General features: G+C 43.3%; 1 long non-coding RNA gene across 1 annotated transcript; it reads right to left on the bottom strand.

Annotated features, from left to right (window-relative positions):
• Positions 1-155: 155 nt before the first annotated feature.
• On the bottom strand, positions 156-16,777 carry LOC141095919 (uncharacterized). The gene is made up of 3 exons (XR_012233501.1): positions 16,686-16,777; positions 14,491-14,641; positions 156-1,739 (listed from the first exon to the last, which is right to left on the bottom strand). It is a non-coding gene; the product is annotated as an uncharacterized lncRNA (long non-coding RNA).
• Positions 16,778-17,227: the final 450 nt, after the last annotated feature.

The raw sequence follows: 17,227 nt of genomic DNA, 5'->3' as shown, positions 1-17,227 counted from the left end.
ATATGGGGGAGTTGGGTCAATAATTAGGGCATCAAATCAAAATACATCAAATACAATATGTAAGAAATAATGATAAAGTGGCAAACAAAAATGGACATATATGGGGTTCAGTACAATATGGTAGAATCAGAAAAAATGTACACAGGAACCAATCATAATAAAAAAAATACAAAATTTTATTGACAAAACAAGAACCAAAAAGACAGACAAGGTTACTAAAAAGTGGGAAACCAAACAATTGACAGCAGGAACCCACCACATGCTATAAAGAGGTTGTACATAGAGATTTTTAAGCTAGCACACTTCACAGGATAATGCATCCGAGAAAGAGACCCTCTTATGTGGCCTGGCCGTCTCTCTCAGTCCTAGCCCTGCTCACACGACTAAGATCTCCCAGCTCTGGTACTGGTTACTCAGTTCCTCACTCAGACAAATCCACCAAGTATGACAGAAACACATGGTATCAATAATTAGCTGTAACTCATACACGCCATGTGTTCAGAAGGATTATAACGCCTATCTTCAACTACCATAACGGATCAAAACATGAAACGATGATCAAAAGGCAAATTTTACAAAAAATTCATGGAAATTTTATTAGAGAAAAATATTTTTAAAAAGATACATAACACCAATTGGGGAAACAAGGGGAAATAGAAAAACACATGTATAGTGCGGTTACACATAAGATGACGCTCACATCCAGGCATATGGTATATTTGCAACAAAATGTAGCCAAATATATAAGTTTCAAATAGTGGTCTCTGCTTAGAGCTCTATAAATGGTTTAGACCACAAGTAGCAAATCAATTACCATGTCACATAACCACAATAGAATAACGCTTAAGCCTATAATTTATAGCAGCATATATATGCATATGCAAAGACCACAAGTCCCGACTGCCCAAAATTACACACCGATTATTATATCTGCTATGCTGGCCGCTATAATAGCAAGGGACATTGCCCAATAAATTGTAATAATTACTGGTGGGTGGTGGTCAGGACCTTGCTGTAGTGCCCAGAGAGCACGTCCGCCCTGACGCGCGTTTCTGACCTGCCTTTTTCAAAGGGGCCTGGCCGGAGTACTAACCGGCATCTTTTTATAGTTCACCCGGACGCCAGGCAATAAAAGGCGTTACCGGAACTAGTACTCCTGGCCCAGAAAGGACACGCTCCGCCGCCGAGGTAACCGCGACGCCAGCCTGCGTCGACGTCACACAGTAGGAGTGGCCGGGGCGGGTCACACCACTGTGTAGAGATGCCGAGAGCAGGCGGGGGCAGCGATGTCAGTGAGACAGGCGCGTGCTAGAGCGGAAGTGTTACTCATGCACATATACATCACATATAATAATAAGAATAGACGGGAGGATAAATCGAGCGACAATACATACATACAAAATATATAGGGTATATAATAACACAGAAACACAATAGCATATATACATATGTGTCCATCTCCAAAGTATTAATTGCTATATGACAAGAACATTATACTGTATAATAGCGATAACCCACATATATATTAATACAATTATGCATCAATCCATTTTAAACCATTAGTGGAGATATACACCCTACGGTGGACATAGTACAATAAGAAAACAATTGTTATTAAATTCTTCGTTTCTTGTCTTTTTACGACCACTCACAGTGGGCCAGATATTATATTCGATATCCACCAATTGATATGTCACTCTCTTTATCCATCCTCACGTTTGCAGGACAAAATAAAAAATCTAAAAATATATAAAATGTTAAAATGAGAACCCACATTACATCTGTGCCATCTATAATACAGAACGGTGATTACAAAAATGGGGCATAACTGATGTTTTTATTGAGTCCAGATGGATGGACCGAACCAAGTGTCCACATCCACTTGGACTCAAGCTGGGCTAACTTCCTAGAAATCCCATCACCACGAATGCCCACTTCTATCATGTTGATGCCCCTGACCCTGAGAAGGCTGCCATCAGAGCCCTGGCATCTCTTGAAGTGGCGGGGAATAGTCTTTAATGATGTTACATCCTCGGTGGCCGCTGCTGCCTCGATGCCCAACACATGTTCGCGCACGCGTATCTTAAGTTGTCTGGTGGTCATGCCCATGTAGATCATATTACACAGGCAGACAACATAATATATCACATTTTTGCTAGTATGCATTTCTTTATTTTGAACTCATGAGATCCATCTTGATTGACAAAAGTATTGGTGCAATCCATGTTCGGGCAGGCAACACAATGGCCACAAGAGGTACTACCGTATCGTCCCGCCATTTGGTCGAAAAAAGTAACCACTGGCTCACCAACATAGTGACTCCGAACTAGTCTATCTCGTAAATTTCTTGACCTCCTGGCCGCAATAGTTGCTCTCTCTGGCAGGAGCCTTGACAGAACTGCGTCTGCTTTCAATATATGCCAAGATTTATTAATGATTTTCCTCATCCGAGGAAAATGTGGACGAAAGTTGGTTACAAACCTTACATTACCTGATTCCTTATTAGGCCTAGTCCCATATAGAAGTGTATCTCTTGAAGAATACTTGGCCTTATTAAATGCCTTTTTAATCATACGGTTACTGAAACCACGTTCCAGCAACAGCTCTCTTAGATCATCTGCCTGCCTAAAGAAATCTTCATCGGTGGAACATAATCTGCGCAATCGCAGAAATTGTCCGGTGGGGACAGATTGTATCATGTGACCTGGATGGGAGGAGGATGTATGCAGTAACATGTTGGCGGTTGGCTTATGAAAAATATCGATTTGTATTTCACCTTTGTTGTTCTTCTTTAGGACTATGTCCAAAAAATCTATGGATACTGAATAATATTTATAAGTAATATAAATATTTAATTCATTGTTTAGAGATATCATGAAAACCTGAAGGTCCTCACTGGACCCCTGCCAGATCAGTAAAATGTCGTCGATGTACCGCGTCCAAGAGAGGACGCGGCACATCGGCGACGACTGATCCGGCAGGGAGAGGTCTCTCCTCCACACCCCAAGGAACAGGTTAGCATAAGCAGGGGCAAAAGACGCCCCCATAGCTGTTCCCTGGAGCTGCAGGAAGAAAGACCCCTTGAAAGCAAAAATTATGTGTCAATGTAAAACGCAATAGCTCAATAATTAGTTCCCTGATCTCCCCAGGTAAGTTGGACATACCGAGAAAAAACATTGTGGCCCTAATACCGTCCTCATGTCTGATGCTGGTGTACAGGGACTCAATTTAATAATGGTATGTAGCTGTAAGGAATAGGCGGACAAGGGGTATGTAGTGTGGCCAAAGGCATTCTATGAGAGAGAAGACTTTCGCCAACTTAATAAAATCTGCTACAAAAAACTTACGTTTAACCCCTTGTCCACCTATTCCTTACAGCTACATACCATTATCAACAAGGCCAAAGAGGCGGGAAGTAACTCTAAGGAGTTGGGTACTGCCTTAATCGTGTCAGAACCAACTATCCCAACCTTTTATTTACTTCCAAAGGTCCATAAGGATAGGCAGACGCCCCCTGGCCGCCCAATCATATCTGGGAGTGGCAACTATCTGGAGTATGTGAACAGGTGGATAGACTCCAAACTACAGCCACTAGTGGAGGGGTTGCCATCATTTCTGAAATACACGGGGGAGTTGTTGAGGCGGGTGGACGGTTTACAATTAGAGGACGATATGATGCTGGTGACAGGTGAGATTAAGTCCCTGTACACCAGCACCAGACATGAGGACAGTATTAGGGTCACAACGAAGGGCCACAGGAATGGACAACATTACGCACATGCAGGATATTTGCAAAGAGCTGACGGTGGTGATGCTTTTGCAAGCCATGTTACTCACGCCTACAGGGGTGTGGTTACATAATTGGAGGGAGGATTTGTACTAGGTAATCAACACCTTTCCCCCCCACCCCCATTGACTAGTCAACCACTAATTTGCATAGCGCGAGGACAGGTTCAAAATTGATTTTATATTAAATCAGCATTCGCTAAGCCACGGAAAGGAGACTTGTTAGAAGGCAGGGAAAGGTTATTATTCACACTTGGTGACGGTTTAGGGAGCTAGTGAAGCTGTCATGTTCTCTTTAAGTGTCAGAGATCAACTATGTTCATTACATTCCAAAAATCTCCATTTATTTAACCAAACAGCTAGATTGCATTTGGAGTTGGAGATGGATATTTGGCAAAACTGTCTTTAGTTGCCTCGACTCTAAGAAGAAACCGATCTACCTCCGATATGCATAATTCTGTATCATTACCATTTTATAGAACTGACTTCAAGAGCAGCTCCTGTGCATATGGATTATTAAAACATTCGGATGTCACAGACTATAACTGCTCTAAACCCTGGATCTATTCATGTGAATGGCCTTGTTTTAGATCAATTGAATAGTTGCAGAATTTTCCATAACAAAATTTGCAGCAAAAGTATGTGAACCTACTCCAAGGGCTCATACATACGTGTACAATCAGACCTCTAAAGCACCAACTGGCAGTGGCTCTCCCAACTTGAGCATGACAGCCTCTGAGGTTGGGAGACTAGCGGCCAGTCCGTTCATTACGGTCCAAGATAGGACCAGTTTACACAGACATGGGCATGAGCCCTCACACAGATTGTTCCCAGCCACTACTTTTACTGGCTATAAACTTTTATATTTTACTAGCTATGAACCCGTTCTACTCCCGGGTGGCGAGCATTTTTATTGGTATATGGTCTCCTATCCTGCTATGTGCTGCCCCCCTCCTATCCTGGTGTGCATCATGGCACCCCTCATTCCTATCCTGGTATGCATAGTCCTCTCATCCCCAATCCTGGCATGCATGGTCCCCTCACCCCCCAATCCTGGTATGCATGGCCCCCTCACCCCCCTATCTTGGTTGGTATACATGGTCCTCTCACCTCCCTATCGTGGTTTGCATGGCCCCTCACTCCTATTAAAAGTACAAAAAAAAAAAAAATTATACTCACCCTTCTCTCCTGTGCTGCTGTTCTGCTGGAGGCCGGGGCAGGAATGCGGCCGGAATCACGCATGCCCATAGCGCTGTCCGGCGCCATATTGCTGAAGACACACTGCAAGTGTGTCTTCAGTAAAATGGCGCCGGATCGTGCATGCACAGCATGATTCCGGCCACCCTCCAGCCCTGGTCTCCGAGCGAAGAGCAGCGCCACAGGAACGCTCCTCCCGGACAGGTAAGTATGTATGTATGTATGTATGTATGGCGTCAGACATGGCGGTATGCAGTGTGTACGGTACCGCCATCTCCAGCGCCATATACACTCCTCACCGCTGGCTGCCTCACTCTGTCTGGAGCCAGACTGCACAGGCGCGTCGCGCTTGCGCAGTCTATAGAGGCTTCAGACAGAGGGACGCTCCCCCGGTTATATTATAGATGTATTCTACCCAATCAAAAAAAATTTTTCCATGTATGTTACGCCCAATCATACAGCTTCTAGGCTACTTGACAGGATCATTCATTGTACATCTAAAACAGAATGCCTATTACGGAAATGAGAAATAATTTAAATAAGTGGAATGATCCATGTACGGCCAACTCTTCGTATGCTATAAACATGCCAATATTTATTTTATTGCCCATTTAAGAGCAAGTAAACACTATTCATTAGCAAAGAAGATCAACTCTAAGACATTAGCAGTTTCCTGCTGTGAAATAAATAGTAATATATAATGACGAGTCAGCATCTATTCCTCAAGGCTAAAATTATGCTCTTCAATAGAAAATAAGCCAAAGAATGTTAAGCTGAACTGGACCTATTATTAATCTGCAACAAGGGCGCTTAAGTGGATGTTTGCCAGCTCCGATCTACGCCGAATTCACAAAGGTACAATTTACACAGCATTTCTATGTATCGGAGCAGTAAGCTTGTGTCCTTGTATTACACAGGTCAACGAAAAAAATTTTTTTTTCTGGTGTCCAAAATATTTTAATGAATTTGGGGTATTTTTGGGGTGCTGATTCTGAATATGTCATCAGTTTTGCCAGATTGGCTCAAGTTTTTGAGATTTTTGGTATCTTATTTATAGCACTTGTTGGTAAATGCGACGCATCATCTCATTAATTTCTTTGGATTAGTACTTGAACTGAGCAGTTCTCAATATAGTTTTGTGTTAATTAGTGTTCTAAAAGTTTGTTCATAGCTTGATTTTTGCACTAACTTTATGTTGTTGTCTGTTTTCCAGTGAAAAGCATGAACTCATCATGAAGAAGTTGTCTTAACGATCCAGACTCATTCTGTTACATTTGTGGTGAATATACACTGCCAAAACATAGAAGAAACATAACAGACTTCGTAAAAAAAGTGTATTTTGCCTATTTTGGGGTTATGCTTGGGGACCAAGACAAGTTTTGGGCACCACACATAGTGTGCAAAGCATGTATCGAATTATTACGAAAATGGAGCAAAGGACAAAGAAAAAGCTTCAAATTTGGTGTTCCAATGGTGTGGAGAGAGCCAAAAAATCATCATGATGACTGTTATTTCTGTGCAGTGCAAGTGCAAGGATTCAATAAGCATAAGAAACGAAAATGGGAGTAACATGGAATCTGCAAGAAGGCCTGTCCCTCATTGTGAAGATGTGCCTGTACCTGTGTTTACCATAAATAACAGTCATCATGATGATTTTTTGGCTCTCTCCACACCATTGGAACACCAAATTTGAAGCTTTTTCTTTGTCCTTTGCTCCATTTTCGTAATAATTCGATACATGCTTTGCACACTATGTGTGGTGCCCAAAACTTGTCTTGGTCCCCAAGCATAACCCCAAAATAGGCAAAATACACTTTTTTTACGAAGTCTGTTATGTTTCTTCTATGTTTTGGCAGTGTGTATTCACCACAAATGTAACAGAATGAGTCTGGATCGTTAAGACAACTTCTTCATGATGAGTTCATGCTTTTCACTGGAAAACAGACAACAACATAAAGTTAGTGCAAAAATCAAGCTATGAACAAACTTTTAGAACACTAATTAACACAAAACTATATTGAGAACTGCTCAGTTCAAGTACTAATCCAAAGAAATTAATGAGATGATGCGTCGCATTTACCAACAAGTGCTATAAATAAGATACCAAAAATCTCAAAAACTTGAGCCAATCTGGCAAAACTGATGACATATTCAGAATCAGCACCCCAAAAATACCCTAAATTCGATGAAATATCTTTGGCACCAAAAATGCTGTTGACCAGTGTTATAATTAACGTAAAAGGCAGACGTGATCAGGACGTTTTCCATTATGTGCAAAAATGTACAATATTTTTTCAGGAGTTAAGCTCATTTCATTCTTCATTGCTGCGGCAGATTCATGTTAGCAGGATTGAATGTGAAGTGCCCCTATTGAAAGCATACACAGATGTATCAGCCATGCCGACGACTCAATCACTGATCTTATAGGGACTTACTGGTTTCAAATTGAAATGGCTCAAAGGCTTGATATGTTTGAAAATGGCAAAATCTACATGACAGTGTATGGCCCAAATCGCTCCACTGAAACCATCCTCTATATTAATTAATTTTCTTCCCTCCGCCCAGTCTCCCATACTACTTAACTTATAAGGCCAGGATCACACATGCGAGAAACTTGGACGAGTCTTGCATCTTAATACCCGGCACTGCCACCGACACTCGGGAGCAGAGCGTGCGGCTGCATAGAAATACATACAGCCGGATGCTCCGCTCCCGAGTGCCGGAGGCAGTAAAGAGTATTAAGATCCGAGACTCGTCAGTTTCTCGCATGTGTGATCTCGGCCTAATAATGATGCACAGGAGACTTTCTTTTTGGATAGAATTGGCCACAACGGCCATTTATTAACAAACAACAATAGCCAATCAAAGAATTGGGGAAGGTCCTGGGGGCTACAAGATCTGTCACATGTAGAAGAAAGTATTTTTCAATAGAATTATTTTACCCCCAGCCGTATAACCACGCTCGTGGGCACCACACCACCATCAGTGGTAAAAAAATACAACCACTGGCTCCCAGGGTACACCCCCATCCAGTGCCCCACTAAGTGCCAGATCAGCAGATCAGTAATTCCATCCTGAAGGGAACCATCTCTGTAAATTCCCCTTAATAATAAATTCTACCAACCCCAAGGAACCCCCCCACCGCCCCAGCCACTTTGACTCACAGTAAAGATTTTGACTTTCAACGTAAGCCCAAGCCATACATCTTCATAATAAATCCCCCAATTCCCTGAAAAAAGAAGGTGGGTGGGTGGTACACGTATTACTCATATCCTCACAAGAATGGCCCCATTTCCAGCACTTTTTCTTTTATGCACCACTTTTACTGCCCCCTCCAAACCCTTCTTGATCCAATCCCATAGCCCTTATTCAAACTTTATCTTCTTCTCCTGGCCCAATCCCCGTCACATGGGCCTCTGCCTACAAGTATGGATCCGGCCCCTTCTTTCCTTTAGCTCCTGAGCTGCCACCCCACTGCTCTCTCGCTCTTCTTTATAGACATGGCTTTAGCGAAGATGTCACGTCTACAGCATTTGACCACTGCAGTTAATCATGGGTCTCAGCGTTCTCGTTACATCTACCTCAATAATCAACAGGGTTGTAGTCTGTCCGGTCTGCATGGATGGCACATTCAGGTGAAATGACTTCATTGTACTTGCCGCAACAAGGCTTCCGCACTTCAGCTTCAGGATACAAATCAAGTAGACAGTACTGCTTCTCAATGACACCCGATGCACTTGGTACGCAGTTGCTAGTGGTCTGGTCACAATAAATTTGTGGCCACCCTGGGCTTTAAGATATATCAAGAAAAGAAAGAGATACCTCCACAAGCAAGATTTTGGCGCTACTCATAAAAAGAACCTTTTGCTCTGGTGGACCCATAATGAGTGGCAGGTAGTACCACATTTAGTGAGGACTATCTAGAAGTAATCTTAAATGAATAGTCTTGTCTTTTAAATGTTTTTTCAAAATTCCCTTAGTTTTCAAGAAAAAAATAATAATTACAACCTGACTTTAATATTCAGCCCACTCATTGCTGGTCATCTGCCCTCCATTGAGACCTTTAGACTACAGTAATGTTTTATTCAATATCAAATGCAATGTAACATAGATTTAAACAGCACAGTTATTTTAAATTTAGGGGAAGTTGAGAAAATAATTTTTCATAGTCCCAGACAATTGCATCAGATCTTAGCTGCAACATTTCTGGTCAAGTGAGGGGAATGGTAAAATTATATTTAAAAATACTATATTTTTATATTTTAAAATGAATTAGGCTTGAAATAGTGAACAATAAGTCAATTTGAAATACTGTTGCCTTCAGGGGGGGCTTGGGTCCTGAGACCAAATTAAACCAAGAACGACAACCTTCACGGAGGTGTGTGCGCTCATGGTGGAATAGGTTGGTGCTACATAAGCAACAGAACTAAATACAGTCATACAGTCAAGTGTTGTTATTCATTCTGTTTGTCACTTTCATAGCGGAAAGCGCACTGAAAGGGAAAGTAGGATAACAAAATTACCTCCAGTTTAAATCATGTTTTTGTGTTGTGCGGATTTTTTTTTTTTTACTTTTTTTAATATATTTTCTCTTTAACATCCCAACCTGTTTTCAGAAATGTGTGAATATTTTCTAATCATTGCTTCTCTTCTGCAGAAACTGAAGTTAAATCAGATATGATAATTAAGGTGCTCAGTGCACCATTGGTGTGGCCAACAGGCTCACTGGCCCTTCTACCCATGGGTTTCTGTATCACAACATCTGCAATGAGTTTGTATGTTCTCCCCGTGTTTGCGTGGGTTTTTTCCGGTTTCTCAAGTATCCGCCTACCCTCCAAAGACAGTGATGGGGAATTTAGATTGTGAGCCCCAATGGGAACAGAGATAATAATGTCTGTAAAGTGCTGCGGCATATGATGGCGCTATATAAACAAAGAATCATTAATAATAAAATATATAAATAGTGATTGACAGTGTGGAGTTTCCGGAAATAAGCACTGTCTACAGTGAAAACTCAGGCAAGCCAGCACCAAGGGTGCACTGAGCACCATAAATAACATATTTGATTAAACTTCAGTTTCTGGAGAATGGAGGCAATGATTAAATCCACTACCAGGACAACCCATTCTCATTCCCCATGTTTGGCCCCAATAAAATAAAGTTAATACTCACATCAGGTGCCAGCGCTGTTCCAGCGGTGTTGGCACTCTCATTCCCTGGGCTCTCGTGCGGTTGTTATGACACACGAGCCTGGCGCCCAATCAGTGCTGGCGTCACTGTCCCCCTTCAGACGTACATGTAATCAAGAAGAGGCGAGTGATCAGTCGCAGCTCTCACTTCCTCTTAATTACTGATGCGTCTGAAGGAAGAGGCAGTGACGTCAGCGCTGATTGGGCTCAGGGCTCACATGACATAATTACCGCACGCAAGTGCCGACACTGCAGGAACAGAGCTGGCATAGGAGGGGAGTAGAAGCTTTTTTATTTTATTGGGCCAAACATGGTTGTCTAAGACCGGGGTCACACTTGAGCCTGCAATGCGAGAAACTCACGCGAGTCTCTTGCATCAATACCCGGCACTGCCGCCAACACTCGGAGTGTAGAAATATATGCAGCCGCACACTCCAGTCCCGAGTGCCAGAGGCAGTGCCGGTTATTGAGGTGCAAGTTTTTTCAAGTGTAACCCCGGCCTAATAGTGGCCAACTCTTTAAGGACTTGCTCAAATGCTGCGTTTTTGCTTCTGAGGCCGGGGTCACACTAACCGACGCAAAATACGGTCCGTAGTTTACAGGCGTAATACGGATGAATGACCCATAAATAGTGCTCCGTATGTCATCCGTAAGCAAGGTGAGGTCGCGTATTTTGCGCATGTCTGCATCCGTATGTAATCCGTATGGCATCCGTATGCAATCCGTATGGCGAGATTTTCTCGCAGGCTTGCAAAATGGACATTTAACGGTTTTGAGGCCTGCTAACTATTTAAATCATTAGCCTGCACCCTATTTATTGCCTCAGGAACAGGTGGCTGCCTCCATTCTGGCCATTTGTGACCTTGCCTTCACTAGGTGTGTTGCTGTTGTATGTGCTACATGGCAAACAGTCTGAGTTTCAACACAACTGAGCAGGTTCTCTTCAACTGGCTTTTGTCACACCGCTTTGGCCAACCATACCCAGTGATAGTGGATCCGCGGAGGAGGAGACGCATGTGGGTCTATCCACTTTTAAGGCAACAACTCACAAGAGGTCATTTTCACCGCCTCTATTTTTCTATGCGGGAGCATCCTGTAAAATTCTACCAATACTGTCGCATGAGCCTTGAAACATTTGATCGACTCTTGGAGACAGTGCGCCCTGGGATAACCTTTCAGGACACAAGGATGCGCAAAGCTATAGCTGCAGAGGAGCGACTTCTACTCACAATACGGTATGTACTCCACAACCACATTCTCTATGTTCATAATGTGTTGGCCAAAGTATGTATTTTTGGCTTCTTGGACTAAGTTTAATGCCCTCATCTTAGTCCACATATGTTTCAACTAACAGAACAGAATGTTATGTGTAATATGTACTGAATATCACTTAGTAATTGTGCAACCAAATATGTGTATGTTAGTAGATCTGAATCACTAACAAGTTTGGTATGTATGTACCTGTTTTTTTTGTAATTTGTGCATTCTAAAATGTTCCTTTTCTGTTGTTCTTCAGCTTCCTGTCCACTGGCCTGTCTTATGCCGCCCTCCACCATGAGTTTCTCATTGGAAGATCTACCATTTCTGGCATAGTCAGGTCGACATGTATTGAAATCTGGACGAGACTACATCAGCTCGTCATGCCCGAGCCCAGGATGGAAGACTGGTTGAGGATATCAAGGGACTTTGAGGAGGAATGCCAGTTTCCTAATTGTATTGGGACCCTTGATGACAAACACATTCGGGTGCGTAAGCCGCCGAACTCTGGCTCTCAATTCTTCAATTATAAACAATACTTTTCTGTTGTATTGTTGGCTCTGGCCGACCCTCAATACAAGTTTATAATTGTTGACATTGGGGCCTATGGAAGGACGGGAGACTCTAGAGTCTTCAATACTTCCATTATGGCTCGGCGGCTACGCACCAACCAGTTGGATCTACCACCACCACGCCAACTACCAGGCTCCACTCAAGAATCAGTCCCTTATGTCCTTGTGGCAGATGAGGCGTTTAAGTTAACACGCAATGTCATGAGGCCATATCCCTGGCGCAACCTTGACCACAGGCGCAGAATTTTTAACTTGCGCCTATCAGGTGCTCGGCGACTGGTGGAGTGTTCCTTTGGCATTCTTTGTGCCAAATGGCGGGTACTCCAGTCTGCCATTCAGCTGAGTGAACAAAATGTTAATGAAATAGTTAAAGCCTGTGTGGTTCTTCATAACTTCACCAGGATACATGATTGTTCCTCCTCTGCTGGTGTTGTGCGTAGGCCGGACAATGTGCGTAGGGTGAGACCACCTATCAACCCTCAACGTAGACCGCTCTCTGGGCTCAAAGTGCGTGATATTTTCACTAATTACATGCTGTATCTATGTTATAATTTTTGGTTTTATGTGTGTCTAAATAGATATATTTCTACCCCTTCTGATTCTATGACTGTTTAATTGCATTGGTAAGCGTATGTTAGTATGCTGACACGGTTTTTGAGAATTGAGACAGAGACGTAAAGTGTGTTAGACAAATTTTTACTTTGCCTTTAAAAAAAACAAAAAACAAAACAAAAAAAAGGCAAAACATATTATTGCCCTATGATAAACTGGGGCAATGGGCCAAATTGGCCTTTTTGCAGATGTGAACATTTTAGAAAAATACAATTTTCACACACATCCAAAAAAAACAGAATGCAATTACAAAATTGCTATATTAGACATTTAGAATCCAAAGGAAAAAAAGAGGTGGTCTCCATCATCAAAATTATGTAAAAAAATATATATTTCACCGCGCTATACTGGGGGAAAGTCAAAGGATCAAAATAGACTACTCACTTGATAATACATAGAGAGAGCGTGATGTTATTGAGGCTGTTCGCCTTGATTTGGGAATATAGTTAGCTGCCAAAAAAGTGACTAATTGAATAAGGACAGCACTTTTCTATGCATTATCAAGTGAGTAGTCTATTTTGATCCTTTGACTTTCCCAGTATAGCGCGGTGAAATATTGTCTTTTTTACAGGCATGCAATATGTGTCAGAAACGCGTAAGGTAGCTTTGCCTGTCATGGTGGCTTATTAATATGATTTTAAAACCTTCCTAATAAATGTGAGTTTTATCTTTTTTGTATAATTTTGATGATGGAGACCACCTTTTTTTTCCTTTGTATTGGGATTTAGAGCACCAGTTGAAACACACTGGACATCTCCTGGCATCAGACCGCTTATGGACACTGATGTACGGTATGCGTAAAGAATTTGCATGTTTTTATGCTCTTATAAATTGTGGTAAGTTGGGGAAGGAGAAGGCGGAAGAGCAGCCTGTGGTTGCTGCTGGCTACTTTGCCCAACATTGCCCTGTGTGGGGGCATACTGTTGCCCATGATGTGGGTAGTGTCCTTCCTCCTGGGATTGTTGGGGGTACTAGCCAGAGTAATAATGAAGAGGGGCATCTTGTTGGCTTGGGTAGGCCCGTGTCTCATACACACCAATATAGCCATGTCATCCCCAACCAGGTTGGGACCAGCCTCCAACACTGGGTGGGAAAAAGTGGCCATATTGGTGGGGTTGGCTAGAGGCAGACATATGTTGTTGCTGTTGTGAAGGTTGGATAGGGGGAGGAAGGGGGTGAGGTGTAGGCCCACGTATTTGAGGATTTTCAGACCCTGCTTGAGCAAGCATCTGTGTGGGTGGTCTCATGCGCATTAGATTTCGGGGGTGCCACCTCTCCAGATATTTAAACAGTTCATATGGGATATTGGGGGGTGTGCTTGCATCAAGCAGGATCTGAAAACATCCTCGAATACGGAGCCTCACCTCACAGGAAAGGGCACGGAGATATAGGGCCAGGCTACGTGAGTATGCCTCCTCCCCATCATCTGTATTCACTCTAGCCAGATAATTTAGTACCCCTGTGTCCACATTGGTCCTGGTATCTTGGGCAGGGATCTGGGGCCTTCTTCGTCCTCGCCGGGGTGTTCCAGCAGGCTGTGGGGTGCCCCGGATCTGGGCAGTTGGGCTGCTGCTCATGTTGCCCTGCTCCTCCAGTATGGGTGATGGTGCAGAAGCAGACGGTCCTGGTGGTGGGGTTTGGGGCGCAGGCAATGGGTTCTCCTGAGAGGATTCTTCACCCATGCTTCTTGTAGGGGGAGAAGATGGGCCAGCCACCTCATCCCCTACAGGATCTATAATGGGCTCTGTATATGAGCCCGTTCCTCTATCCGTAAGGTTGGAGTGAGTTCTGTTATGAAATAGAACAGAGCCAAAAATACACTAATATTTTTGGCCCTGTAAAGTATCGGTGTAATGTGGTGTGAGGTATCTACTTACGGTCTCAGATCCAGAATAGGGGCATAGGAGAGGCGGTCATAATAAATGTATTTTCGTTTGACGTAGCCCGCATCCCCACTCCTGGACCGCTGCTGACGTTCCCGCCTGTACTGATCGCGGATGCTGCGCCAGCGTTTCATCACATCTTCCACTGCAATGTGACAGGAAATATTCTCAATTTTACATATTTGATCGGTCACATTTGCTACCAGTAGTCTAGGCATGTGGCCTTCTGGGGTGTGCTTTCTACCCAGGGTGGCATATCTAATTGGCCCATCCAGGCCAGATACACAGGGTCAGAATAGTTCATGCATCAAGTAACTACACTTAATAACTTGGTTGGCCAAGAGGATGAGGAGCTTGTGGCCTGGGCAAAATTATGGCAGTGTCAAACCATGTGTCACATCAAAATCTACCCGCCTCATGAGGAAAAAAGTAGAAGCAGAGGAAGGGGGGGGGGGCTGATTCTGTATGCATTTTTTGATGTGAGGTCATTTTAATCAGTTTTTGGCCTTGTACTTACTCAGTTTCTGCTGCTCCTCACATGGCCGATCACCAAAATCATGGAACATCTGGCGACATATGCGCCTCCATGATGCCTCCTTTCTTGCCCGGTTTGTATAATGGGCATCACGTTGGTCCCAGAGTTCTGGCCGCTCCTGAACCAGTACAATGAGCATCACCACATTCAGGAAATATGGCGCCATGACGCTGCTGTACTCCCTGGAGGCGTACTTCCTGGATGTCTGGAGCGCTTTTTGAGCTCATTTGCATGTCTAGGCTTCCTGATGATGTCTCCAGCCAAAAGAACCTGCGTATTTCTCACAAGTCACACGTGTGGTCTGTGTGTAATGCGTATTTTTTGCGCACCCATAGACTTGCATTGGCGTACTACGGGCGTAGTACGCTGACAATCGCAGCATGCTGCGATTGGCACGGACCGTAGAATACGGACGAGAAATATACGGCTGTTGGGAGCTGACCCATAGAGAATCATTTGTCCGTGTGTAATGCGTGCTTTTAACGCCTCACACTCGTCCGTATTCCTCTCTAGTGTGACCCCGGCCTGAAGGCATTTTACAGCGTTAGAACAGTGAATACGATTTTCTGAAATCTCATGCACACATTGCTTCATTTTTCCTTGTGGATGTAAACAAAGCATTTTTTAAAATCTGCAGCACGTCAGTCCTTTCAGCCTTCTTCTCGCCCATTCAAATGAACGGGAAAATAATGCAAGGAAAATGGCATCAAAGACACCCGTATTTCACGCAACGTTCTTCCTGCCAACACTCTCTGGTTTATGCTTCAGAAAAACCTGCGGCAAATACTCAACATGTGCATATACCCTAAGGCTATGCTCACATTAGGCATTTTTGCAGCTTTTTTAATGCCCTTTTTTTACGCAAATTTTCAGCTGCGTTTCACAGCACCAGCACTGCTTATTTTGTCCTCAGTATTTTGTGCTTTGCTTTTGCAGAATAGAGCTTCTTTCAGTGTTTTTTCAGCGTTTTTCACCGTTTGAAAGTAATGGATGCTGAAAAAAAACACAGGTATCAGGTTTAGCTGCATTTTTTGCATCTAAACCCTATGAAATAGAATATTATTTTTTTTGTCACTAAATTTTATCAGTATGCACAAGAGACAAATATAGCATGACAAAAAGACAGCAAAAATCGCAGCAAGAAAACCAAGCAAAACCTGCTTTTTTTTCTGCAGCTTCTTTACTGCAGAAAAAATAATGCAGCAAAAACACCTAGTGTGAACATAGCCCAAAGGTGCAACGTTTATAGCAGCTATATCCCCTTCATTGGTTTATACTGGCAGGTGGAATTGGTAGATATCTTTTAGAAAATGACAGCCCTGTATGTGTCCAACAGCTGGACAGAGAAATGGCAGCTGACACGCAGCAGAAACCCTGCACAATATATAGGCTGCGGCCACTTTTAGACACGGAGCTCCAGCGTCCGCATTATATAATAGGGAACTGATTAAAGAGCAAACCCACAATTAGCGGTGAGATTACCCTGTATTACTGAGCATGGCTGCCACGAGATAGGAATTCCTCGCTTCTTTCCGAACATCAATTTTCTGGTCAATACTTATGGCGGACTGTGGTTTTCTTAATGCCTACATTTTCTGCCTTGTTTTCCATGCAAAATGTTGAAAACCAGCAGAAAGAAGGCAGCGATGTTTACCTGCCCAGGCCTCCAGACAAATGCACTCTTAGGATGCAGCGGACCCATGTAGTTAAGATGGCGGTAACAGAGGTGCAGAAATACTGATGAAACAACCAGTCACAGCCTACCAATCCATGGAGGGGGTGGTTGCTTAGTAGGTTATTGCACAATAAAGACTTGTATGCGGCGCTGTTCACACTATGGCAATGCACAGCATCCAGGTTAGCAGCCTATTAGTGACGCCCCCACTATTGGATCAGGCGGGCTGCTCAGCGCTATCCACATGCATCCCATGTGAACAGACACCGCAGTTTACAAGACCAAATGGGCCTGGCTGCACCATGAAAAATAAAGTGCAGAAAAATAAATATAAAAATGTGAGGTATTAGTCAATATTTTGGCCAAGATATGCAAGCTAGCAACCCGCGTCAAGGGTCCTCATGCTTGCGAGCCCTGTTACTAAGCAGCAAAGCAAATAAAAGAGGACGGAAAATCCTCCAAAAATTCAAAAACCAGCAGAAAGAAGGCAGCAATGTTTACCTCAGGATGCACCAGACCCA

This window comes from Dendrobates tinctorius, unplaced genomic scaffold, assembly GCF_039654945.1.
Source record: "Dendrobates tinctorius isolate UK_male_01 unplaced genomic scaffold, ASM3965494v1 ptg000070l, whole genome shotgun sequence".
Taxonomy (NCBI): domain Eukaryota; kingdom Metazoa; phylum Chordata; class Amphibia; order Anura; family Dendrobatidae; genus Dendrobates; species Dendrobates tinctorius.
Note: the sequence above shows the minus strand (reverse complement) of the source record. Positions and strands in the feature narration are given on the sequence as shown.